We start from the raw sequence: 25659 nt of genomic DNA on the forward strand, positions 1-25659 counted from the left end.
ACTCTCTAGCTCGGGGTGCTTTTGCTGACTGGTGTTGGGACCCAGTTCTGTCTGCTCAGCAGCAGCCTGCACAAGGATAGAGCCTGGATCAGCAGGCTGGAAGTTGATGGGGTGGTTCAGTAGCAGAAAAAGGGAGGCCTGACTCTGGTGGGTGTACAAGGGAAAGAGAAAACTTGGAGGCCTGGATCAGCGTTGAAGGGCACACCAGGCAAGCACTGTTGAGCATTGGGAGCAGAGAAGAGGAAGGTACAGGATGAAGATCTGAGCTGACTGAAGAAGGTCAGTTGCAGGGCCAGTGTGAGGATGTGGTAACTATCAAGCAAAGCCTGCTGAAAGAATGGAGCTGGAGTGTGTCCAAAGAAGGGCAATAAATTTGATGAAAGGCCTGGAGCACAAGCCTTACAGCAGCAGCTGAGGGAGGTGGGGCTGTTTAGCCTCGAGAAAAGGAGGTTCAGGGACACCTCATTGTTCTCTACAACTGCCTGAAAGGAGATTGTAGCCAGGTGAGGGGTCAATCTCTTGTCCTCCATAATGGGCAATAGGACAAGAGGGAACTGTTTCAGATTGCACCAGAGGAAGTTTAGATTAGATATTAGGAAAAAATATCTTTGCTGAGTGGTCAGGCACTGGAACAGGCTGCCCAGGGAAAGTGGTGGAATCACTGTCCCTGGAGCTGTTCAACAAATGTGTAGACATGGCACTTGGGTATATTATTTAGTGGTGGACATGACAGTACTGGGTTATTGCTCGGACTTCATGATCTTGGAGGCTTTTTCCAACCACCCTCAAGGATTCTCATGTACCGGATGGGAAAGATGTCTGCTAATGTCTTTACAAACAATTTGATGGGCAAAGGCATGGGTGTTAATGTCTTTGAAATGGTTCTTAATGTTTCTACTGACTTTGGGCAGCAGGTTCTTTATCAGGCCGGACAGCTTGGCTCCTGAAACAAACAAGGGTCTGCACAGTCCCGAGCTTCTGAACTTTGGGGTAGAACGACAGGTCCAAGGGGGGATATGGGGTAGGCAGTCCGGGAAGGCTGTACCTTCCTAGTACCTCAGCCACTGGGGAAAGGAAGACGGCAACATGCGGCCCGGAGTTCAGGATAAAAGGAGGCTGCGCCCTCCGAAACCTCGAGAGAGAACACCCTGCAGGCGTGTGGCCCAGTGGACTCTCTCCCTTTATTCAAATAAAGTTGCAGGATTCCTCTGTCTGCTTTTTGGACATAAACCTCTGGCGTTTGTGGATTTTCCTGACATACCTTTCAAGACTTAGATGAAGAGCTTTCATCAAGCAAAACTATTTCATGGAGACTTAGTGATTTATGTCACATGCTTCTGTCACCTTTTTAAATCTGATGTTAAGTGCCCTAAAACCAGACTTACCATTTTGTGGAACTATGTGTATAAACACGATATTTCCATTTTAGAGGAGAAGTGTTGGTAATTGCCAGGAAGTCATGCTTAACCCTCAGTCACAGAATTATCGTTATCACCAGGTGTGTTTGATGCAGTATGAATTTTGAATGCCACTATTATTATTAATAATCAAAATGCACCTTCAGTTTCTATTTTGCAACTGCATGGAAAACTCAGAGTGCATAAATCATTACAGCCTCACCGTCAGTTGTATTATGATACAGTATCAGAAAATTAGCATCAATAAAATCTCTTCTTGAACCAATGCTTTAAAGTCCTGAAAAAAGTCTAAATTCTAATACGAGGTACCAGTCTGTCAGGCAAATAAACATATTTATTGTATTACCTGTACTGAAAATACCATTGAAGTTTCTATGCAGTAGCCTGCTGCAGCAGTTGCTCCAAAATCCCAAGTTATATGATGAATAAGGCAGGAGTATCATGTTGGAGTATAATAACCTTTATTATGGGTTTAGACAGGCTGAATTTAAATAGAAGGTTTTCACTCAGAATTTTTTCCAAAAGTATCCAAAATGCTTCAGATCAAATAACTTTGGGTGTTTTGTACCACTGTAGTTTTTTGAGGCAGAGTCTCATTTTATGACTGCAGCCTACAAATGTAAAAGTGTATTTAGCTTGCTGCCTTCTGACAGCCCTCATGGGCAAATAGTATCTTGGGTTCACTGCTGTTTATCAAGAGCACCATTATATGAGAGCAAAACTTTCACTGAAATGGATCAGTAGAAGCTGGCTCATTGGTTCCTGTGTCTGCTTTCCATGTAATATTCTGACACTTTTGACAACTTCTATTTCAAATGAGCAACTCCGTGTTTGTTTCTTGTACAGTCCTGACAGTCTGTTGCTTTCTTTCTGTGGATCACACAAAATCATTGAGCTGCTGAACTCTGAAGGTGGTTCATGCTTTTCTCGGAATTGTTTCTGAGTAAGTCAGGTATCTTCCCTGCCTGAGCTCCTGATGAAAAGTTGGACTTAAATCCCTAGGGAAGAGTGTGGTTCTGCAGAGGGTGTAGGGTGCTGGGCGTTGAAAAAAAAGAACTGACTGCAGCAAAAAGCAAGTGCTCAGCACTTCCCAGGGACAGGGTCTTGAGCTGTAGCTTTTAAATGCCAAATCAGAGCTTCTTGCTTATTTCCACAAAATGAAGTCCAGTTCTGCGGCATGAAGCTCAGCACAGAGTTACAGCAGGAAGAAGTGGGAAGGAGTTGCATATGGATTCTCTTTTCTAATGCAGGGTCTTAGTCCCTATTGCATCCCATTTGTGTATGTCTGCTCTGAAGCTGACTTCCTTTCAGCACTTGAGCTGGATGCTTCCAGACCCATCAGGAGCTGCTTCATCTGTGCATGGTACTTCTCACTGCCGAAGATGTTCTAACTTGCTTTGTTTTTAGTTCTACCCCGTAATGTGTTTTTAACAATCTCCAAATTGTATAGCTGTTCTTAACTTGTAAGAATTACCATGTCAATTAAAACAGGACAGCTCTACAAGGAAGGTCACCCCAGCGTGGAGGAAGGTTCCAGGTTTAAGCCTTGAGGGATATGCCTGACTTCCATAAACATAATAGTCTCCGTTTCCAGCTTCAATGCATCAACTCATACAAGGTTTACAGACCTGTTTTCTGGGCTTGTTACTCTCCAGCACTTCTGATTGCAAATGTAACTCTTGTCACAGCAAATCGGGTGTGTTTTTATGGTTATGGACCACCTAGCATGCTCCTAAACATGCAAGGGGTATGTACATACATAATGATCTAGGACACAGTCTTTCACATGCAACTTGGAAAAGGCAAAGGAGAGTGGAGCGTTAGGAGAAAGATAAAGTAGGATACAAGTAGGAAAACTTTTCCTGTAGAAGTAAGAATGCTTCTGGAATTGCTGGCTAGAATCAGAGACTTTTCAAAGGTAGGTTGCCTTCAGACCAGCTAACAGAGACAGTGTCACAAAGGCCTAGGTCAATATGTCAGTCTGCACATTGAAAAGTAGTACTTATCCATATAACTCTCACTGAATACTACTTATTCATGCATCACTATTGAAGTTAATATGAGTAGAACATGCTGAATTTGGCCCTAGGTTAGTAACACAAAATTGTAGCTCTTTAAAATGGATCTGAACAGAGATGTATGGTCCAGTGCTGCACTGGCTCTAAGAATTGTTGGTTTGAGGGGATTTGGGATTTTTGCTCTGGCAGGTTTTCTTTAGGTATGGGGGATGGTTGGTGGAAGAACAACATGATTATTTTTCCTACAAATCTAATAAGAGAAGAATTAGCCTAGAAAAGGGGAAAAATAATCTGTTCCTTTAGATGTTATATAAGGTGCTGCCTTATTCCTCTTAGAAATAGAGCTTTCATGTGTTATATTGCATAGAAGCCCCCCAAAAAGATGCATATCTTTTGCCTGGGGTGAGCAACTCCTGAGATTTCTGAAGTCAGGCTAGTACATTAACACCTTAGATTTAGGTAGTGCACAGCTACAAGCAAATGTCTTTGGATGATAGAAGCAAATCAGGCACTGCTTTTGTATGTCACAAGGGATTATTCTGTTTTAGTGCTATGCCCTTTGGCTTTACAAATGCACCTGTAGTGCTCCTGTGGTTAGTGCAAAGGATCTTGGTAGAATTAATTTACTATAGATGTTTTGTCTTTGTAAATAGCAAATGTTAGAACTGGCTATACACAAACAGCTTTTCAAACCTTACACATATTGTTTGCAGCAGTTCATAGATAGGCAAGGCTTCTGTTCTTTAATGCTAGCACTGAGTTCAGCAAAGTAATTTTCCATTCACAAAAGCTGATCTTTGTGGAAGCAGGAGAAATTTATGGCTGTGTCTGGGCACAAGAAAGATGGGTGATAAATTCTAGGAAATCTAGGGGTGGATCACCAGATACAGGTTTCAGCTGTGCCTTTGCTGAGAATTAAAAAAATTCTCTTCTGATTTCATGTGATCGGCTGTGTTATTTTTTCATTGGAACAAAGGGCTCTGAGAGCTCATGATGTTTATGTGGCACTGTCACCACTGGCACAGTAGTAACCATTATCTGACATTTTGGGAACAGAGATACGGTCTATGAAATACCGTGGCAAATAACAGGCACTTTGAATCTTCCGAAGATACGGAGGGAACTAAAGGTTTGTAGTATCAAGAAGATTTGTACCAATATCCCCAGCTTCCCTTTTGTTAGCTACAGAGAGGATTTAAACAAAAAAAATTTGCAATTCTTTTTTAAAGACAGTTTTGTGGTTGAGGTTTTTGGTTGGTTTTTATATGGCATAAAGATGGTATCACATATCCTGTTATTAGGTGAAATGTGCCGAGCACTCGCTGTGCTTTTTGTTGTCCAGCTCTGCCTCACAACAACAGCAGAAGACAAAAGTGAAAAAGCAAAGAAGAAAGAACAGGAAAGAGAGAGGCTATGACCTGTAAGACCAGGTGACTTTCTAATTATCTCGCTAATAAATTCAGCACATTAATTTATTGGATCTTCTGAGACCTGGCAAATTTTAATTGATATCAGCTGCTGAAGTCATAGGTTTTTAGCTGCCTTTTTAATCTGAGTCTGCTAGGAGAAGACAGCATAAAGAAGCCTTAACTAAGGAAAGCTGGTGAGTTGTGGTTTTTAAAAGTAATGTAGGGTTGGAAAAAGTGGGGCAGAGAAAGAAAAGGAGACATAGGGGAGGTGTTAAGAGCAGGAAAATACTCGGAAGTTTTGTGCTTTGAACGTGTTAGCATTTATACGAAGGCATTGCAACCTAGGCTGAAGGCCTAACGTGGTTTGCTGGGTCATTCTCAGGATCAGTGTGGTTAGGGGTTCCTGTGTGCCAAGGTGGGGCATAGGAACATAGGGGTTATGTGGCATTAGGCCAAGAGTGTGCCTTGACCAGCCTTTGTCCCTAGAGCAGCTAATGCAGTGTAACAGTAAGACACCTTACGGATTGATAGCTCTCCTGAGAGCTTCCAGCCATTTGCTTTAAGGATTTCCTGAGCTCTTTCTGGGCTATCATGCTTAACACTTCCTTGATGCGGTTTAATCCTGATTCCCCATAGGAACCCCTTAAATTCTACAGCCTGACATGGCAATACTTTGGTTGCAGATTTCCCCACTGGAAACCTCTACCCATGTTGCTGAGATTTATTCTTTTCAAATCACTTCTGTTAATCATCAGTGCCAAATGAAAAGCACTCTAAAAGCACAAGTGGGATTTGCTCATGCTCTTACTCTTTGATTTGCCAGGAACAGCCCTCTCTGTGGTTGATTTTCGATATTACTTTAATCTTCTAATTCTTCCCATCCCAAATTTATTTTTTTCTTCCTTTAAATAGCCTTCATGTCCACCCAGTGCTTGAGTCAAATCAGAACATAAATACTGTTCCACATGACAGATTTCTCTTACTTTGTTTCTAGATCTGCAAACCTTGGGTACTTTGAGGTCCTAAGATAGGTGAAATTCTAATGTTCTTTTTGCTATTTGTTATTCATTATAATAAATGTAACTGAAAATATTAAGTGGGAGCCTAAAGTTAGGTAACTCTGACAGGTATCTCATGTTAGTGGTAGGCTGGTATTTCGTGGTATATTGTGCTTATTACTTTTATCTGAATTAGTGGAAACTCTGAACGCTCTAATCCTGAAGACAAAACATTTATTTGGAAGCATAAACAGGCTTGAGGTTTTACAAATGTGCAGACATGCTAATGTTTTTTGTACCCTTCACCTCAATCGGCCATGACTTCTTTTTAAGTTGTCCTGTGAATGAATATCTAGGTTTCCGTTTCCCAGTATAATCTGAATATTCACATTATAACAAGCACAGAAGATAATTTTCTTCAATAGCATGAACTGGAGTTTAAACTTCTATTTTAAAGAAGCCTCTGATAGTTTCCCTGACTTCAGCTCCCTGGAGATGCAGGTAAACCATAACTGTCAAATTTTATTCAGATTTGGAACTGGGATAAACTCTGCAGGATATGTTTTACCCCAGAGAGATACATTCTACCTGTCTGTGCAAGGTGTACCAGAGCAGCACGTCAGCACATAGTGCTGTGGCTGCTGCCAGCCTGAGAGAAGACGGGGCCTCTTAACTCAGGGAAGAGTTGTTCAAAGGCTGGTTCTGCTCAGACGAGCAGGTTGCTGGGCTGAGGCCCCGTGCCCTGATGTGTGTGGCTACAGTGCCCTCTTGTGAGAGTGAGCGCTGGTGAGCAGCGGCTGATTCCAAAGGTCTCTCCACAACACGGGGCTGCCAGAGAAGGAAGGAGACTGAACACCTATCCTCTTCTGGCTCTGACCTTTTGCAGCTTTTTTCCCCCAGCAATTTATTTGGTTATGTGGTACATGCAAATATAAGGACAGCCCTTGGGCTTTTACAGCTGAAAATGTTCTTTGTATTCTGCTGGTATTTTGGTATTGATTGGAAAATGAACATTTTTACTATTTCTGTTGTGGTGATGCCCACAAGACCTGTTATGGAGAGGAGCTCCCAGATATGCTAGATACTGTCTCTACATTCATAGGCTGGGCCTTTGAAGTGCTGTGGAACTTCAACTTTATAGCAAAAAATAAGTGACCAAACCTGGTTTCCTCCTTTCTCTGCCTCAAACTTGTCAGCTGCACTTCATCTGCCTCTGAAATTAGGGAGATTGAATTAATACGTCTTGATTGGAAAAAAAGAAGAAAACTTCAGGGGAAGAAAGGGCACAGTGATCAGAACTAAGTGAGCAGGACAGACCCAGGAGGGTTTTGACACATTATCATTTGAAAATGGCAAAGCAAAAATCTGCTGTGACCACAGTGTTTCAAGATTACAAGGCAAGAAAAATACCTGCCTACGCAAATAAGTTCAACTGTGACATAGAAAATTTAGGGATATGTCCCATTCATTTGATCAAATGCCTTTTGATCATTCTAAAAATACAGCTACCCTTTTGGGGCTATAATTCACAACAAAACTGTAGGGAGTGTAAGTGACAACTAGGGAAGAAAATCATCGTTGTACTACCAAGTCCTGAACAGTGTAAGCAAGAATGTTGACATAAAAAATGAGAACTTCAACCTGGTTCTTCAACAGAGGCCACTGGACTGCACAAATCTAGGAAGAAAAAAAAAAGGACTTGGCACAGGTTGAAATGCAAACAGAACTGAGTTGCACAGAAAGCAGCAGAGAAATGGGAAAGAGGGAAAGGATGTTATCCTGACTAGAAAATAGATGCAGAGTGCCTGAGCATCTGTATGAAAATAACTGTGAGCAGAATTCAGCTACTAAAATGCTGTCAGCCTGTCTTCCACTCCTACTGGCATGTCCCATCCTGCTCTCCAGTCTGCCCTCCCTGGGCACTACGGCTGCTCCCTCAGGTGCCACCACCAGCCCTTAAGGTGGATAATGTGAGATTTGGCTGGAAATGCCATGTCTTCTCACTTACTGAAGCAGACAGTTCTCATAGGTGAGGGCCCTGTCACAGAAAGGAAGTGAGTGCTCCATAAAACCAGTTAATTCACTGCTTTACTTTGGTTTGCTAAAGGTAGGCTTTGTTTACTAGTCAAATGCAAGACATGAAGTCAGTTAATAATTATCTTAAATATCACAAATTTACCTTCACTCTGGGATCCTGTTAATTAAATACCAGTGCTGCTCAGCAACATGAAAATATAAGAATGCATTTGTTATGTTCCATACTTACTGGATTGTGTTTTTCCACCTTAAGTACCCTGACTATATAGACACAAGATTCTGGCAAAGCCTCTGCCTGCTGAGGGTTGTCCTGAAGACCAGACTCATTTGTGCAGTGCAAAGGTACAAGGGGTGTCTTGAGGTCTGATTGTCCTGGGATATTGCTTAGACTGAAACACTTTCCTACAGAGTGCATAACCAGGAGATTTAGTTCTGCAATACATATGTACTTTTTTTTTTGGCAGGTGAACAAGGTGTTTTCATACATTTTCGGCTGCAGTCTTTTCTTCCAAGAATGTGGTTGTAAACTTACTTATAAGGATTTTCCAGAAGTTTCAGCATGTCTGAGGTATTTTCAACTTGGCAGGTCAACTTTAATATTGCTGAGAAATTTTCAGATTTCAAATGCAGGATCATCAGTGCCTGCACATGCATATGGATTTCTGGTTGAAATCAGAGCACAGTTAAGTGCAGCAGCCTTTGCCTTTCACAAAAACCGAGTGATCAGCCAGGTTGTCCATTTTGATCTTCAAGATGGATGCTGGCTACAGCTGGAACAGGAAGGAGCACAGCAGAATCTGAGAGGTCCTGTCTTACACAGGAGCAAAAAAACACAGAGAATCTGTTGGTCCCAGCAAGGCAATTGTTCTATACTTTTACTTCTCTGCCAGGGATGCCATGGACTAAGCTGTGTCTCTGAGCACTTTGCAGGTCTGTGTGAGCACAGCTTGTAGTCAGCTCTGGAGGAGGTCAGCCTAGCAGCGAGTGAGTGGACACCAGTGAAGAAGACTCCTGCCAGGTGATGTAAAAGCATGGCTGAATAATGGCACAGCAGTAAGTGCTGCTCAGGGAGGTGGACTATCCATCCCCAGAAAGTTGCAGAATCTGAATACAGGCACACTGTGAAACTGTGAAGGTGGCTAAAAGCATGTTTGATCACCTTAGATCCACTGATGTTTCTAGTCCCACTTACCCCGTTGGAGTACCAAGATGAGAGATCACATCTGCAGGAAGGTCATCTTCAAACATGGATGAACAGACTTGCAGGTCTTGGGACATGTGCAGTGATGGCAGCTACAATCTTTCAAGTAACACTGTGTTTGTACAGGAGCACCTGTGCACAGTTATTTATTGGCATAAAGTCCAGGAAAAAACAGAGGCTATAATGTAAATGGTCCTGAAGTTCATCTCCTGGCACAAGGGTTTCTTTGAGTTAATGCCATTAATAGTTTCTTTTGGCAGTGTGCCTAGGTTGGACAAGCTGCAGTATCCAGGGCTAATGACCTGGAGGATTTAAGAGCGACGCACAGGTTGGCATTCAGCTGAGAGCGAGGGGCTGCTGCAAGAGACAGGGCTTTTCTTTTGCAGTAAGTGATGGTACCTACAAACCATATATTTACAAACATTCTACACTTGCAGCTTTGTAGGGAGGAAAGACTGGTCACTCTCATTTGTTTGGGCTGGCTGGTCCTTTATTTGCACAGAGACTGAGTTTTAACAAGGTTATTCTATTTAAACGAAAAGTGATGTGTTTGTATAAGGCTGAAGGGACTTAAGGGTCTATTTAATATGCATTCATCTTCGTGTATGGGAATACAGAATATTTGCTGGAGCTGTTGAAACAGGTTTTTGGCATTTTTTAAGGCAAAAAATAATCGGTAATATACAGGAGTGGGAAAGACAGCAAGGATAGATGTGGTTTTCACAGTTTATAGAGAGTGAAAATATTAGAGGAAGATTGAATATTCCCAGAGGTGAGATGCACATGTGCTGTTTAGTGGTGAGCTCCACGAGGAAAGGAAGACACAGAAATTGTTATCATGTCAGTGCTTCCTCTTCACTGTACCAGCATTTGCCTTCCTTCATAGACTTAGGTTTATGCAGGATTAGTAATGTTCTCTTGGTAGATGAGGTGTTGTTCTGTAGCACTGAATAAAGTGGATTATTTGGAGTTTGAAAGAGCAGTTCATTTTCATTCCAAGAAAGATAACATACAATGTGAAGTGCTGTTTGTGTACAAAAAATAGAAAATGCATCCTTTTCTTGTACTTCCAGCAGAGGGCAGGTTTGTGCCACAAAACCTGTTTGCTCACTTTGAGAGAATCCAATGAAACATTCACCAGGCATGTTCAATCCTTGTCAAAAAACCAAAAAACCAAAAAACCAAAACTTATTCTGTGGTAATTTTCCTTGGAAAATACGTCCGGTGGTTTTTTTTGTTTTGTTTGTTTTTTGTTTTTTGTTTTTTTTTGTTTGTTTGTTTGGGGTTTTTTTGTTTGTTTTTTTTTTTTAAAGGACAAAAAGGAAAAACTAGATGGAACTCTAGTCCCCAAACACATTCCTCTTGTTTTCTAAAATTGTTGTGAAATTGCCATTGGTTCATTTCTCCCAGTGCTTCTCCCCTGTTTCTATCACAGTAGGAATATTTAAGATGTTTTCAGTGTCAGCTTCATGTGAGGAGAGCCATGCAATGCACTCACTGTGGCACAGACATGACAAGGTGGTGTTCTGTTACAGTTATACAGCATAAAATACTGTCGTACCAGCAAAACACAAATATAATTAAAGCCTGGAGGCTAAAAATTGTAAAAAAAATTGTATAATCCTGGCATGCAAAACACTGAGGAAAAAAATCAGGTGGTTACATCACGGCAGCAAGCCCCAGCAGGGTTAACCACATGCCCATGTTTGTGTAATTCTCCTCAATGCCATTTTGGTTTCAAGTGACATGTTGTGGCAGTGCCAGAACAGGGTGTTCTGAAACAATGGTGAATGGTTTTCTAATTCGTGTGTCATCCCTAGGAATCTTGTTCTTTCAGCTGCAACTACTTCACCTTGTGTTGTTTGTGTGCGAATCAACAAGGCAGTTTGAACTCACCAGTGGATGCACCAGCTTCTGCTTCCTTAGTGTCTCCTTGCTGCTTTTTCTGTCTTCCATATGATTTTGAGCCTTGGATTTTACTTCCCCCCCCCCCATTGTCTCTTTGCATCCTGTGTCCTTAAATGACATTTTGATGAAAATACACATATTTTGCAGGCACTCGTACCCATTAGCCAGTGTTGCTGTTCACTTTCCTATCTGCTATACAAATTCACACGAAATGCTCTTAAAACTTTTTTCTTTTTGCTATGCTTTGCATCCACTGTCCTAGTTTTGTGTAATTTTGAAAAGTATGGACTAACACAATAAGTACTGTTGTCATCATAATCTAATGTTTTGACAATCACAGTACAAGTGTAGCCTGCTGGCAACAAGCTGTGCACTGCTGAGTTAGAAGCTTCTTTTTGTCATTGTTATCCAGGATAATGCCTTCTCCTTACCTTAAAGCTGGTTTTGTAGCTTCATGTTGTCTGTTCCTGAGGAGATGGCAGCATTTTCCTCTGCATTTGGAAATTGGCTCTCACTCCCTCCAATATTAACTTTATTATCTGGAGGATTCAGTAGTATCCAAAGAGAGAGGGAACTTCACCAAGTCAGAAAGCATAGCCTTCAGTTAACTGGTGAAGTGTTAGCGAGGACTCAGCCTCCAGTGTGTAACTGCTGTGGCCAATATTGAACCCAGGTCTCCAGAGGTGGAAAACTGGCCCTAGGGACAGATACCTCTTCTAACTCCCATCACATCCCTAATAGTTACTAGGGCAGAATAATGTTTCATGACCTTTGGGTTGTACCATTACCATAACATAATCTAGCTGTGCGAGCTTTGCAAAGGTCATAGTAGAAATAAAAATATTGCCTGCTGTGATCCATACCCTCAGACACAAAGAAAAAGAAATATCTTAATAAATGTAGTGATATTTGCACTATAGGGCACAGTGCAAAGGTCATGAACCATTATTCTGCACTAGTAATAATGTCACTATTTTATTCTTGCCCAGTGGTTACTGTATGACATTTGTGCTTGCAGGGAAATTCCTGTGAATATCAGTAACTTAAAATACATTGCCTCGAGGGCCTATTGCTCTCCCATTGAAGTCAATGAAGTCAATTTGCCATTTGCTTATCAGTATCTGGGCACAGGACTGACCCAGCATTCCTTATGACCAAAACTGAAATAGTTTTTAAGTGGGTTTGGTGTTTTGTTTTCTTTTTCCATTAAAAAATATTTGTTCATTGCACCCTATATGAAACATGTTTCTTAAAAGATTATAACAGGTCATTTTATCATATCCATGAGAATTGCCATGACTGTATATGTAGAAGACAGATAATATGATGATGTTCTTTATTAAAAAAAAGTTCAAGTCCTAATACTCCTAGGTACTTTTGTGATGATTTATGACCTGGGAGAGAGACATTATCCAATACTTCTTCACTACATTCTTATGTGTTAGGTAAATGACTGTTTCCTCTATTTCTCAAACAAAGAAATATATTAATTCAGACTTTTCTGACTGATAGGGCTGGAATGGCATAATGGAACCTACAGAATTCTTAATAATATGGCCTGAATTTTGCAGGTATGGAAGTTCCTGGTTTTGTTTGACAGATTCAGGTTTTATGCTGGTAGGACTGGCAGCCCTGGAGCTGATTTTTTTTAAGCTAAAGTATGTCAGCCTTGGTCCATCCCTATGAGGTTATGAATTATGACTGAGCTCTTAGAAGGAAGCAGTGGAGTTGTATGCAGCTGTGGTCCATGTTGGCATTGGCCCTTGTCTAGAAACACATCTCAGCAATCAATATGTTTAATGTACCTCTGATAATATTTACAAGTCTGAGAAGAACTCCACTCCTCCTCATGTGTGAAGAAGAAGCCTATCTGAGAGAAAAGAATTATTTGAGAGCTCAGTCAGTGGTAGGATCACTTAATTAATTGCTTTGGATAACATGGTGCCGGCCTGTAGTCTGGCTCCACCATGGACGAGGAGATAAATGTTTCCTTCCCCAGCCTCAGTATGTGTCTGTATCCGAGAAAAACACAACACAACAGTTCTGAGGGAAGTGCATAGGCTGTTATTTTTCAAGAGCTTGTGGTGACTAAAACTGTCCCCAGCTGCAAGGGAGGGTTCATGTTTACTACCTGAGGAAGCAGGCAGCATCGTATCATCCAGGGTGCTACGTCCTGATTGTTTCTCAAATGTGCTGCAGCCAGGCTTGTGAGGGAGGAAGGTTTTTGGTGCAGAGGGTTGTGAGGGTGGAAGAGGGGCCCTTGCAGATGAGGTGCATCCTTACAGTAGGACTTTGTTGAACATGGAAACACAGTAAGCGGGATCTAGTGGCAAAAGAGCTGTCAGCTCTTTGTGATCTACTAAGTTCACTTCCAGCTGTCACACCAGCTTGTGGTTCTGCCTTGAAGATGAAGTTTAACCCTGGCTCCAGACAAAGATGAAGTGGGAACCACTCATGTGAACCATGTCTAGTGCATGAGACAAAGCAAAGTCAATACTCAGGGCTGGCATTCAAGGTGTGCTCCACACAGCTGGGGGAAAGACTGGGTCTGCTTCTCCAAGGCCTGGTCACCGAACAGCACAGACTGATCCTGTCCTTGTTTTTGTGCTCTTTTTCCAGGCCAGGAGAGCAAACAGATTTGCTAGTCTGTAGGCAGCTGAGTACAATTTTTTCTGTGGGTGGTAGTATTTAGAAAGTGTCCCGCCTTGCTGCTTTCAGATTGCTATCACCCTCTCCTGATGGGATTAGGAGCCTGGCTTCACAGGCATTGCCTGATCCAGCTGGCTTTCATAGGGATGAGGTGGGTAGTGGTGAGAAAACAGGATGGGTGATGACTGTGTAGCTGTGCTGGTAAACTTTGCTTGGGGGAGGGTGAGGGAAAGACAGGGGACAGAGTAAAAAGTTGTAATTCTCACCCATAGAAGGAATTCCTCTAACATTTGAAGGAAATTATCAGGGAGCAGACACCAGTCATGCTTTTCTGACTCATTGTCCTGTTTTCAGACAGCATCCCCCTCCAGTCTCCTCCTTCCCATAGCACTGCTGTCCTGATTTATTTCTGTAAAAAGTTATCGCAAGAATTTCCCTCTTTAAAAATATAATTAAAGAATTCATGTTGTAATATATGAAGTTTTGCAATGTGATGAAATCACTGAGAAAACGAACTTTCCTTTTTAAAAAAATAAAAAGCAACAACACTCACGTAGTTTACAACCTGGATGATTTGAGATGCTCTCATGAGCTCTTCACTTCTTTAAGTAGAGTCTGGGAGCCCTTTGCTCCCAGATGATCTTAACACAGGGTGCTTTCAGAGGGACATAAAGCACAGTTCGATCTTACAATGAATGGTTAATTGACTTGCTCTTCTCCCTAGCTTTGGAAGCAGGAAGATCTGCAGAAGACAAATATTTTCAATGTCAGTGGCATCCACAAAAAAACAGGAAGAGTGGTCTGTGAGGTACAAACCTCTGTGTGTTTTGTTCTAAATCTGCTTCCCAACCTTGTTACTAATATGCTGTTTGGGAGTACTGAGGGACAGGCAACTGCCCCTTTCCAAGCCTCTTTTATACAGTACAGCCCAGAGGTGAAAGGCTGGTATAACTTTGCAGTATCCTCATGAAAATTGCTGTAAAGACTGATTTTGCCACAGGTAATTTTGAAAGCTTGACTTAGCACGTCTTTAGCAGCAGCCACAAACACTTTCACTTCTGTATCCAGAGTTTAGCTGATCCAGTAAGATCAGCTTAGCCAGCAATAGAAACTCAGTCGTCTCATTTGATAGCTTTTAATTAGACACACATGCATATATAAATGCATAGATTGTCTAATACCTCCTACTGCAAATTTCTCACTGAAATTAATGAGGTTATTTAAGGAGTAAACTATGAGTAATAATGAATAATATTAGTACTCAGCGTGACTAATAGCGGTAAGAGGGAGAGTCTTAATGACTTAGACAAGGAGGGTCTGCTGGGAGCCAGCATAACGATTTGCACAAACAATTCCTTTTCAGAGTGGTGAAGCTTGGAGCTTACTTGGAGCCAATCATTAAACTACAGACCCCATTTTATCACAGGCATCTTGATCTCTGTCTCAGTGCCTTTCTCGAGGCATAGCTTACATGTGTGGCAGAAAATGAGTCATGCCCAGGCAGTTGGTCTTCTGATCCCTCTTCTGTTTAGTGTAGTCTGCATCTTTGCAGCAACTTTTATGGAGAGATCATGTTTCAAAAAGCCTTTGACAAAACTGCTCACAGGGTCTTATTTTTCATTTAACTGGGAGAGAGAGCATGAGATGAGACAATGGCTAAGCAGTAAGAAAAAAGCAGAATGAGATCATGTTTTGTTACAGTTAACGGTTCCTGGTGCAGTGCCTGGGAGTCTATCTGAGGCTGAGCCATATTGTAACATGTTAGTGTCTACTAAGGATCTAGAAGAGCAGAAAAAAAGGTGTAAAATTAACAGAGAAAAGCAACATTCATGAAAGTTTTTAGAAGAATGAGACGTGAGATTGTTTTCCGTGATACTGGGTGCTAGATGGTCAGCTCTGAATAGATGTCAGTGAATATTTGAAGTAATTAGCACAAACTGGTATGTATATATTACTGCAGAGTCATATACAGTAAAATAAAATCTGATCTTACTCTATTCCCCCTTGCTGTAGTTGCAAGTTTTTGGGGAAAGACATGTGGTGTAAATTAGTTTGGGGTGGGAAATGAGGAAATTAATATTCCTCATCAAATACAAAGCAATCTGAACTTCTTCAGAATGAATACTGAAGGGGTGAATCTTCTTTCCCAGTCTTAAAACTCAAACAAGTTCCTTTCTAGTTCTTGTTTCCAGTTCTTGCCACTACTTCCCCATCTGTGATAGCCTTTGCTTTTCTCATGATATATTTTTCAGTAGTTTCATGCCACTAATACAAAAATCTGTGATATGTTAACAATTTGGTAATCTAAAGAGATTCTTGGTCAGGCTGGATTTAGGAAAATAAGGTCAAGAGGTTTGGAAAAAAGGCAAAGCTATAAAATTCCAGGGTTTGTCATAATCTATCATTTAGTTGCTGCTATGGCACCTAATTTTAACAAGTTCCATGACTAGAACAAGAAGTTAAGCCAAATAGATGTATCAGATAATGAGCATTGAAAAACAGGTCATTTAAGGCTGTCTTAATTAAAAATGTTGTCTTGGGGATTAATGATCCAGGTCTGGACTAGAGTAATATTTAATAGTTTGATCTATTAAGTGTCTCCTGTTGGTTGAGGAAAATGTGAGTCAAGATGTGAAAGGATTACTTCTAACAGAGAATCTCTTTCAGATACTGTTTAAGTATGATTAAAGCTCAGATCAGAGAAGTCTCTGTATTAGGGCCACATAGAATCAGCCTTCTCTCAGCAGTAGTTTTGCAGTATGATTAAATCACCAAAGACATACTTGAAATCACTCAATCCATTTTAATTCTTCTTTTATATCATATCCAACTCTAAGTTTTCTGATGGTGTAGGCTAATGAAAAATAAAACCTATGCTGCCCATCCTAAAGGAGAATATTTATGTAAGTGTTCTTGAAAAGCTGTATCATAAGGGATGATCATCTAAGGGATGTAATTTAAAAATAATTCTTTCTTTCTCATTACAACATTGGCCTAAAGATGATCAGGCCCACTCTGTTTAAATGCAGCTGTCAGCTGCCTGCTTGTCTGATTACTACAATATTGCCCCTGTTGCATACTGGAAGGTAAGAGTTTTAAGGTGATGTGGATCCTGGGGTTCAGTCAGCTACCACAGCATGAATTTGACCAAAACAACTTCTCCTTTTCTATTTGATGGATTAAATGAATAGGCTTCATCTTTACAGAAGAAGACACAGCAGGTTGCTTGCTGCATGAGGCAGTAAAGGTCAGGCAGAGGGGTATTACAAAACTGATGAATGATTTTGATTGATGGAACTTTTATTCCTAGGCATGCAAGAATGGAAATCTCTTTTATAAGAGCTAACAGAAGGCATGCCAGAATAACTAGAATGTCCTTGTTGATTTATCTGCAGCTGGTATTGGGTCTGCAGTAGAGATTAAGTAAATAACAGCAGTTCTACCAAATGTTTGCAAAAGTGAGCAAAATCAACAGCATATCAAAACTGAATTCAGATCTCTGGGATATAAGCTTTACATAGACTGTACATTTTCATGTAGCACAGAGATTCACCATGAACACTTTCTGATCTCACCATTGCTATGGCAAATGCAGTGTGCTTTCAAGAGTGCAGTTTACTTGTGGCAAGTTGCAGTTTGCTGTTTCTTCTGGAATCTTCTCTGAGTTTTAAATCAAAGCCTTAAAGTTAGCAAAGCCTCTGTGTATGGCTATTATATACCATCTGCTTGTCACTCAGCAGCAAACTAAGTTATCTTTTAAAGAGTGTTTAAATATTTGAATAAATTACAGGAGGAGTTGTTTGGGATTTATCTTGTTTTGTTTACCTTGTTTTATCTTGATAAACTATTGAAATGGATTCAGAAATCTCCATTGCAAAAGAATAATGTGCAATAAACTTTTATAAGTGACAGCTGGTAATTGCATCCTTTCCCTTTGCAAAGGAGATCATGCTGTGTGGTATAGCATTGTTGATACCTCTTAAGTTAGCTCTTTGTCATAGCCTCTAAATAAAGCAGAAGGCAGCAATACTGCAAATGGAAGAAATTCTTGGTACCTTTGGAATTACTCATCCGCTGTGTTGGAAATTGTGAAGAAATCTTTCTTATTGTGTATCCTTCTTTGTCTGTTATTTTGAAAGAAAAAAGCTGCCACCAGCCAGCCAGAATCACCACTTAGGTCTTCAATAAACAGCTGCTAGGAGTTTGACTTAGAAATGAGACAGAGACAAGAAGTGGAAAAAATCCGCTTCCGAGTGGGTGGGAAGGAAAGAGAGCTTTTACGAGGTAGAATTTCTGGTTTTCCTTCCTTGCAAGTATATTAGTAAAAGTTGCCTTCATTTTTCAGGAGGCAAATACTGCTAGTGAAGTAGTTATGGGTGAACCATAGTGTCAAGGTAGCTTACTAGGGTCTGGACATGCGTTTCAGATCAGCTCTCATGTTGGTGCTGATTCTTATGCCAGTGAGGTTTTGCTGTTGACTTAACTGTGAACAGACAGTGCTCTGTCCCCTTAATGATTTACGAAGCTGTATGTGATAGCTAAGATCTTCCATTTGCTCTCTAGGGAATGTGCTCTTCATACAAGACTGCCCATCTGATCCTGAGGTATTCAGCTTCATTTTTTCTATTTTGTCAATAGAGTTAAATGAACATTTTGAAGATTTAGCATTCTGTAATTCCAGTAGTCCACACAAGCAAGGACTAAGTGAGTCTAATAACTGGATAAATACATTTTAGGGAAATGACCATGTTTACTGACAACAGCGTTCTCACCATTCTAGAGCTTGCACAATATTAACTATTGTACAGCTTTCTTGCACTGACTGTCATCACATTCTTCAATCTAGGAAGAAAACCAAATCATTGCAAATAGGCAGTGAAAAAGCTGGGACATATGAAATAGCTTAAGAGAAGAATATTGAAGTGTTTGTTTACTGCCATTTGTTTGCTGACAGTGGACAGATTGGTTCAGGCAAACACATCACCCAGGATTAAAGCCAGACAAGACCTGGAAACTAACCCATTTTCATTTCAGACTCAAACATATTTATTTTTTGTCCATTTTCTTTTTCCTTTTTGTTCGCTTCTTTGCTTGCTGTCTATCTCTCTGTGTGTTTTCAAAAGTTTGAGTTCTTGCTTGAGACAGAAGAGGAAGTACCAAAAGAATCTCACAAGATCAATTATTTCAAACATGAATTAGTCACCCCAACCAGTTAACCCATTTGGCATGGTATTGGGGATGGCTTTGTGTGCCTGAGAGAGAGTTGATGTGAGGGTGATTACTTAACCCTCACTGCAAGTGAGAGAAGAGTTTTCAAAATATGGTTAGTAAGCTTAGACTTCTAGATTTCTTGGAAACAGGGATTAATGGAGGAGAAGGAGTAAGGGTCAGATTTCAGGGATTCAGATGTGTTAAATCCTCGAGAAGGGGCTTTAAACTAATTACTTACAATGTTACTTATTTTGACAATGGGGATGGCCTAAGTACCTCCTGTTTTCAGGCATTTTCCTGCGTTCCTTCTTTTTTCCACACTCCCTAGATGCCCCTAGAAGTTGTGCTGCTACAGCAGTGTGTGGGGCAGAGTCGTGGGTAGGATCAGAAGACTGATTTGTCAGGAAAATAGGCTGGCTGCAGATCGTTATGTGTAACTCAGGCCAGGCCCCAGTGTGGTTCCCAGTGCTGCCCTGGTGCAATTGGCCAGCACTGGTGAGGGGTGCTGCAGGATCAGGTGGGGGCAGATGGGGGCCATGTGGAAGCAATGCAAACTGCTGCTCCCCACTTCCTGTGTCCTAGTGCCCCCAAGGCCATGGCTCCAAGGCAGGTGGTTGGCAGAGGTGTGGTGCTGGGGGGCTTTGCAACAGGCCACCTGTGTGCGGTGTCAGGAAATGGGCTCATGTCTGTTTGCTAGACAGTGATGGACATGATGGGTCTCCTGTCTCCTGAGCTCTGATTTCACCTCACAGGAGAAGGGAGCTCTGGAAGCGCCTCAGACTTCCAGCTGCTCGTCAAGGGCAAAGGCATTACACGAGAGTTTGCTTTTCTGATGTTTTTACCTTTGACCACTTGGAGCAGAAAAGGCAACATTTGCCTTCTGAATTGGTGTGTGCTGAGATACATACATGCAGTGCTGTCGGCAACTGTGCATCAGGTCTCTGCAGCAGAGACAAGCTGTTCTTCAGATGGTTGCTGTGGTCTTTTTCAGGTAAAATCTTTCTGGACATTGTGACTAAGAGAAATGCAAACTGACATTAACTGGCTTGATAGAAATACCCGTCCTGACCCCTCAGAATCCCTTCATCCTCTACATTTTAATTATAAGTAGAAATTTAAACTTCCAGAACACTTTCTTCATTAAGATTAGTCTGTTTTCCATATTTTGTAGGGTTTTTTTCCTCCCATAACTTAAAAAAGGAAAAGCAGTATTTTTTGTTTTAATTTGGTCTTTCCTTCTTCCTCAGCTTTACCTCTTGCATTTCATGAACAGGGATAGTTTAAATAGGGAATTTTAAGAACATGGATCTATTTTCCATGTATGGAAATTTCTTTGTCATTTTAGGAAACTAAGGAGACTGCCTGCAGTAGCACAGAATGGTATTGATAAATCCACTTGTATATGTAAATTAATTACAAACATATAAACCCACATCTCATTTTGTGGAGGTGTCTATCTATCAATCTAGATATGCTATGCATTAAATATGCACAAGTATTGAACAACTGTTTCCATAGTGGTGAACAGCTGACTGCAATTTGACTTTCCAGAGTGAAAGATGTTTATTTAGCGATCCTTTATCTAATGCTCTTTGCTTACAGCAAAATTGACAAGATAGGAAAAAAAACCCAACTCTCTGGAAATACACGACTTCAACTGATAATATGAGGAAAGATCAAATATTAAGTGGTGCCTGAGACACATACTTTTAGGCACATTAGCTTTTAGGCAGTGGTGTTGATCTTCTTGGAAGGAGCATTGTTTTAGAAAACTGGCAGTCAGGTGACAGTCCTCAGTTTGCTTTCTCCTTTTAGCTTTTGCCCGTGGAAACATGCTATTCAGAATCATTATCTGCATTGCAAATATATTTGTACTAATTATGCCTCTGCAGGCTAGATGAGCCATTACATTTTTATTGCGGCATAAAAATGGTTTTGAAATCTCTGTACCAAAGTAATTAGCAAAAATAAAGGAGGAGATCATGGGGCTGAAATTTTTTATTTCGCTCAAGGAACATGAATTTGCTATAGCAAGTTGGAGAAGGCTGATGTTTCATTCTGACTTCATCGATACTGTAGGTGCAGGAACAGCCATGAATGCTGTGCAACTGACTAATGGATTTACTTGGGTGATTAATGCCTATTATCTACTTTACCTCAGTGTTTGATACTTGCTAAACCGATTTTAATACCTTGAAATATGCTGAAACCACCTCAATTTCTTGCAAAATTACTTCTTGTGAGTAGGGTGCTGCTTAATGCAAGCTGGAACATGCAGTTGGTGATACCATTAGGGAATAGGCCTGCAGAAAAGACAAAACCAACTTTGAAAGCTATCGTATGTTTGAGACACAGCAGGAGTTTGGAGCTAGCAGCTCCCAGATGCACTGATGCTCTTTTTTCCCCATACCTAGCATCCTCTGGACAGACACTGTCCCAATTAATCTGTACTTCAGTGCAGGCTCATGGGGTATGCATGGAGGTAAAAAGTTACCTAGTCAGATGCATAATTCCTATGAAAGCTAATGGGAATGAGATTCTGAAGTGTTAGTGTGTGTACATGGCCTGATGCCATGCTGTGATGCTATTTGTGATGGTGTAGGGGTTTTGCAATATACATGTTGTATTAAGTGTTACTATATACCAATGCTAACATTTTTGTCTGTTATTGTGATCTTTTTGAAATGCTGTACTCCTCCTTTCCCTATCTCACCTGCCATGTTTCTCTTCTCAACCATGACTTGTGTTATTTGCACAACCTCTGTTCTCCAAGGACCCTATGCTTCTCTTTTTATTCACCCTCTCCTCAACTCCATATGGCAATGTTTTTTTCTTTCTCTAGAGAAGTCCCAGAACAGAGTTGCTGTTTACAGACTTTTCAGTGAACAGAGTTTTCAGTGAAAACAGAATTTTCAGTGAGAGAAAGGGAGTTACATTTGCCAGAGGGATCATTCACCAAGAGATTTGAGGAGCATCAGCATTTTCTTTGCCTTGTGACCCTGTGCCGGGGACATTTGCCTGCTTCTTTCTCCTCTCAAGGGTGTTGAGATTACTGGTAGAGAGAGAAAGGTACCTAGCTGGCATCTTATAGGACAGACCCTGCTTTTTATCAGGGCTAACTGATCCAAAATACTGTTAATGTGACTGTCTTCCACTCCTGAAGTTAATCTCAAGAGCTAGTTCAGATGCTTCAAAGTCCTTCTAGATTATACTGTGTATCAGTAACCTTAGAGTTAAGCTCTGCAGACCAGTAAAAGGTGTCTTTGGGAGAAAGGCTGCACTGTTTCCCTGTTATACACTGGTTGTTGAGGCACAGAGTGCCTTTCTCTGTCTTGCTGTGGAAATTGATTGCTGAGCTGTGAATTGAATTGAATCAGAGTCCCAGTCTGTGCAAGAGTATCCTTCCCAATTTTTTGCAGGAGGGCAATTTTCATAGAAGTGGGACTTTGCTGCAGGTGTCTGCTGGCTCTTCTTCCAAGGCTTGGCATGGGTGGTTTAAGCAGGTTAGTTTATAAGGAAGGTGAGTGTAATCACTGCTGCAAAGAGCCAAGTGTTGCGGGCAGGCTGTCCAGACACTGCTGTGCAATCCCTTCTTGCCCTTGGGGCTACAGGCTTGGATTTCACTCTTTTTCCCATGCCTCTTCAGCCCCAGTACTTTTCCAATATGTGCTTGGTTAACCTGGAGAACTACAATGAATATTTTTCCTCACAGCAGAGAAAGGCAAAACTGCAGGCTAGGCTGCTCTGCTCTGCTCTGCTCTGCTCTGGAGGTTTATAGCCAGTGAAATGAATTATCTGAATGTAATGGCTGCTCCTTGTCAGGGGAAGGGGAAGCCCTGTATAATAAGGAATGCATATGGCAAAATGCCCTTGATGGCAGGGCCTCAGATGTGCACTGAAACAATGGCATGTGCACTCACATGCTCAAAAATTCTCTGTATGAACACAGTGACCTTCAGTCTTGTGGTCTCTGCTAGGAGTCTGAGAGCCAAGTACAGTTCAAGCAACTTAAGGAATATGTCTCTGCAAATTCTGGCATGCCTTGGTCTTTTTTCTTGTGCCAAGCTGAGCCTCCAATCATCTACATGATGCTCCCAGCACAAATTCACCCTTTTAACCTCTTAACACACCTTGTATATGTGCGTGCACATCCTCACGCTCTAAGGTGAAAGGGAGCCAGAGATGGCAAGCACTTCTGGGGAGGATAAGTAGGTACAAGTTAGATGGATCTCCAGGGCTGGTAGGTCTGTAGCTCAAGCAGGCAAATTGAGTAATCAGAGAAGGAGGAATACTTTAATACTCTATGAGCAAGCCACGCAGGAAACTTCCCATAACCTGTGAGATAAAAGGTAAAATCAGGTCACAAAAATTTGTCTTTAGCAGGTCTCAAAATTTGTAATCAAATAACTATTGATATATTTAAGGCTGTATAGCATAGGCAGTATTTCTGAGAGAGGGGAAATGGGGAGAAAAACCTTGGGATGGCCCCCCCAAATCTCAGCTTTTACTCTGATGCTAACCTGCTATTGTTGTCAGCAAGTTTTTATCTCTTGATGTTCCCCCCCCACACACACCTTGCACAGATTATGTTTAGAATAACCCAGACTGCCTCGTGTATTTTTGATCAGGGTTCTTTTTGTCTGATCCATGTGAAAGCAATGATAATGTGAAATCTGCTACTGGCTGTTTAAGCTTCTGGAATATGATGTTAGGTATGTGAGAGCTCCACACCTTTAACCATGAGGCATCTCCTCATGTGATATAAAAGACATTTATTTATTGATTTGTTACATATCCACTGCAGTCCTGGGTCAGGCTAAAGCCTCGGATTTCTTGTCCCTCTGCCCTGGCCCACAGTTAATGTACTTGCTCTCACTGGTCACTTGTTCATAACAAGGTCAACTTGAAAGATTGGTTGGCATAGGCACGTTGCTTTTTCTCTTTTTATCTTCATTACTCTCCTCACAAAAGTACTACTTCAAGGGCAGTTATAGCACAAACCCCGCTACTCTAACTCTCGTTTTCTGCTCTCCCAGCCGTAGTTGTAGTTGCGTGTGTTTGTAGTGGCACAGAAAGGCAAGACACCATTTCGGTTTGAGTGCGTACGTGTAGGGAGGGCTGCTGGAGCCAGTCTCTCACCCTGGCAGAAGGTTCCCAGCGTGCCCCAAGTTCAGGTCGTGTTACAGTCTGCAGCCTTCCCTGACGAGAGCTCAGGGGAGTGTTGCACTGATCATCACACCTTCGAGCTGCACGTTAGCTCTGTGATTTAGCTGCAGCTTACAGAAGCTGCCTGGGCGCTTGGAATCGGCAGAGTGCTGCCCTTTCATGTTCTCATGCAGGACTAAAAGCGATGAAGTTCTATCACAAAAGTCTGTCTCCTGCTCGCTGTGATAATGGTTGCCCCTTGAGCAGCAAAGGAAATGTAACAGGGCTGGGCACAAACAATTTTTTAAAAGCCCACTTAGAATTGGACAATTTCCTCAGAAAACTCTTATCTTTTGGCTTTAGGAGTTCTATAGAATGGGCTGTACAATGAAAAGCTTCCTAAAGACTTCCACAAAGGGGGAATTAGCCAAGTGCTATTCATAGAACTCTATGTCTGTGCTGAAAAGCTAGCAAGCGTCCATTCTGCAGGGCACTCCCCCACAATAGCCAGGAGTTACTAAGCCTTTCAAAGGCAATAATGCTTTCAGGCTTTGTGCGCCTCCAAACCCCACAGACGACCCTATAGTTTGCTTGGGTACTTAGTAGAAAGTGTTTCAAATAGCCCATTTTCCTGAGCTACCAGTGTGCTAACAGTTTCCCTGACAACTTGGCTATTGTAATTTCTCCTGCTTTTTGTCTATGCCGATTTCCCAAGAACTGGTAATTTCAGTTAATTCCCTCTTAGGAATATGGGAGTGAGATATTATGTTTGTTTTCCTCTGATGAATTCTGCATGAATGGTTTCGCCCTGCATGCAGGATGCAGGGAAGGGAAATTTAGAAAAAGCTTATCAAACAAAAGAAGAAGGGAAATAAAAGGGAAGAAATGGTGAATTAAAAAGCCTTTTAAAAGATGGAGAAAGGAAAGCATATAATTCTTTCTTGCTATGAATAACTTAATTTTTCTTTTATTTACCTTATTTAAAATTGTGTGAATTATAATAGAAATAGTTTTTGAGTTATTTGTTGAACTTTACAATCTCATAGCAGGAAAAATATTAGTGTCTGTAGCCCATACATCAAGAATATATAGTGTAGGCCACATTTTAGAAGGGTTGGTGTGAAGTGAATTCTCCATTTTTAATGGGATGTATAATCTTTTCAGTTTTTCTTGAGTACAGGAGATCTATATGGGCAGCTCTGACAGCAGCTTCAAATAGAGAAGGTTAACTTTAGAATGTTTTTATCTCACCTTAATGTCATTTGGTGTTGGGGTATATGGGAACCGTACCCTACTAATTCTAGCTGTATACTACTAGTTGTAGCCCAAAGGGCCTGTTAAAACTATTAGTTCTAGGGGGTGTGGGGAAGCATGGAATGCACTGCTGGAAACAGAATGTGTGCATAGGTGCTGTGTGCTGAAATTCTCCTGATAGAGTATCCCTGCCATGCTTTTCCATCTGGAGTGTGTTCATAGCTGAGCCTTTCTTGTTCTCAGAATGTATTAAGATAATTTTTCATCAGTTCTGTCAGCTATTGAGCATTTAAAGACAACACAGATACAAAAATGCTGTTAGTGTGGGGCACACAATAACACTGAATTATGGCTTCAGTGGTCATCAAAGAGTGAAGAACTGAGGTTTGGTAAAGCATCCATATTTAATGG

This window comes from Corvus hawaiiensis, chromosome 1, assembly GCF_020740725.1.
Source record: "Corvus hawaiiensis isolate bCorHaw1 chromosome 1, bCorHaw1.pri.cur, whole genome shotgun sequence".
In the NCBI taxonomy this organism is placed as follows: Eukaryota; Metazoa; Chordata; class Aves; order Passeriformes; family Corvidae; genus Corvus; species Corvus hawaiiensis.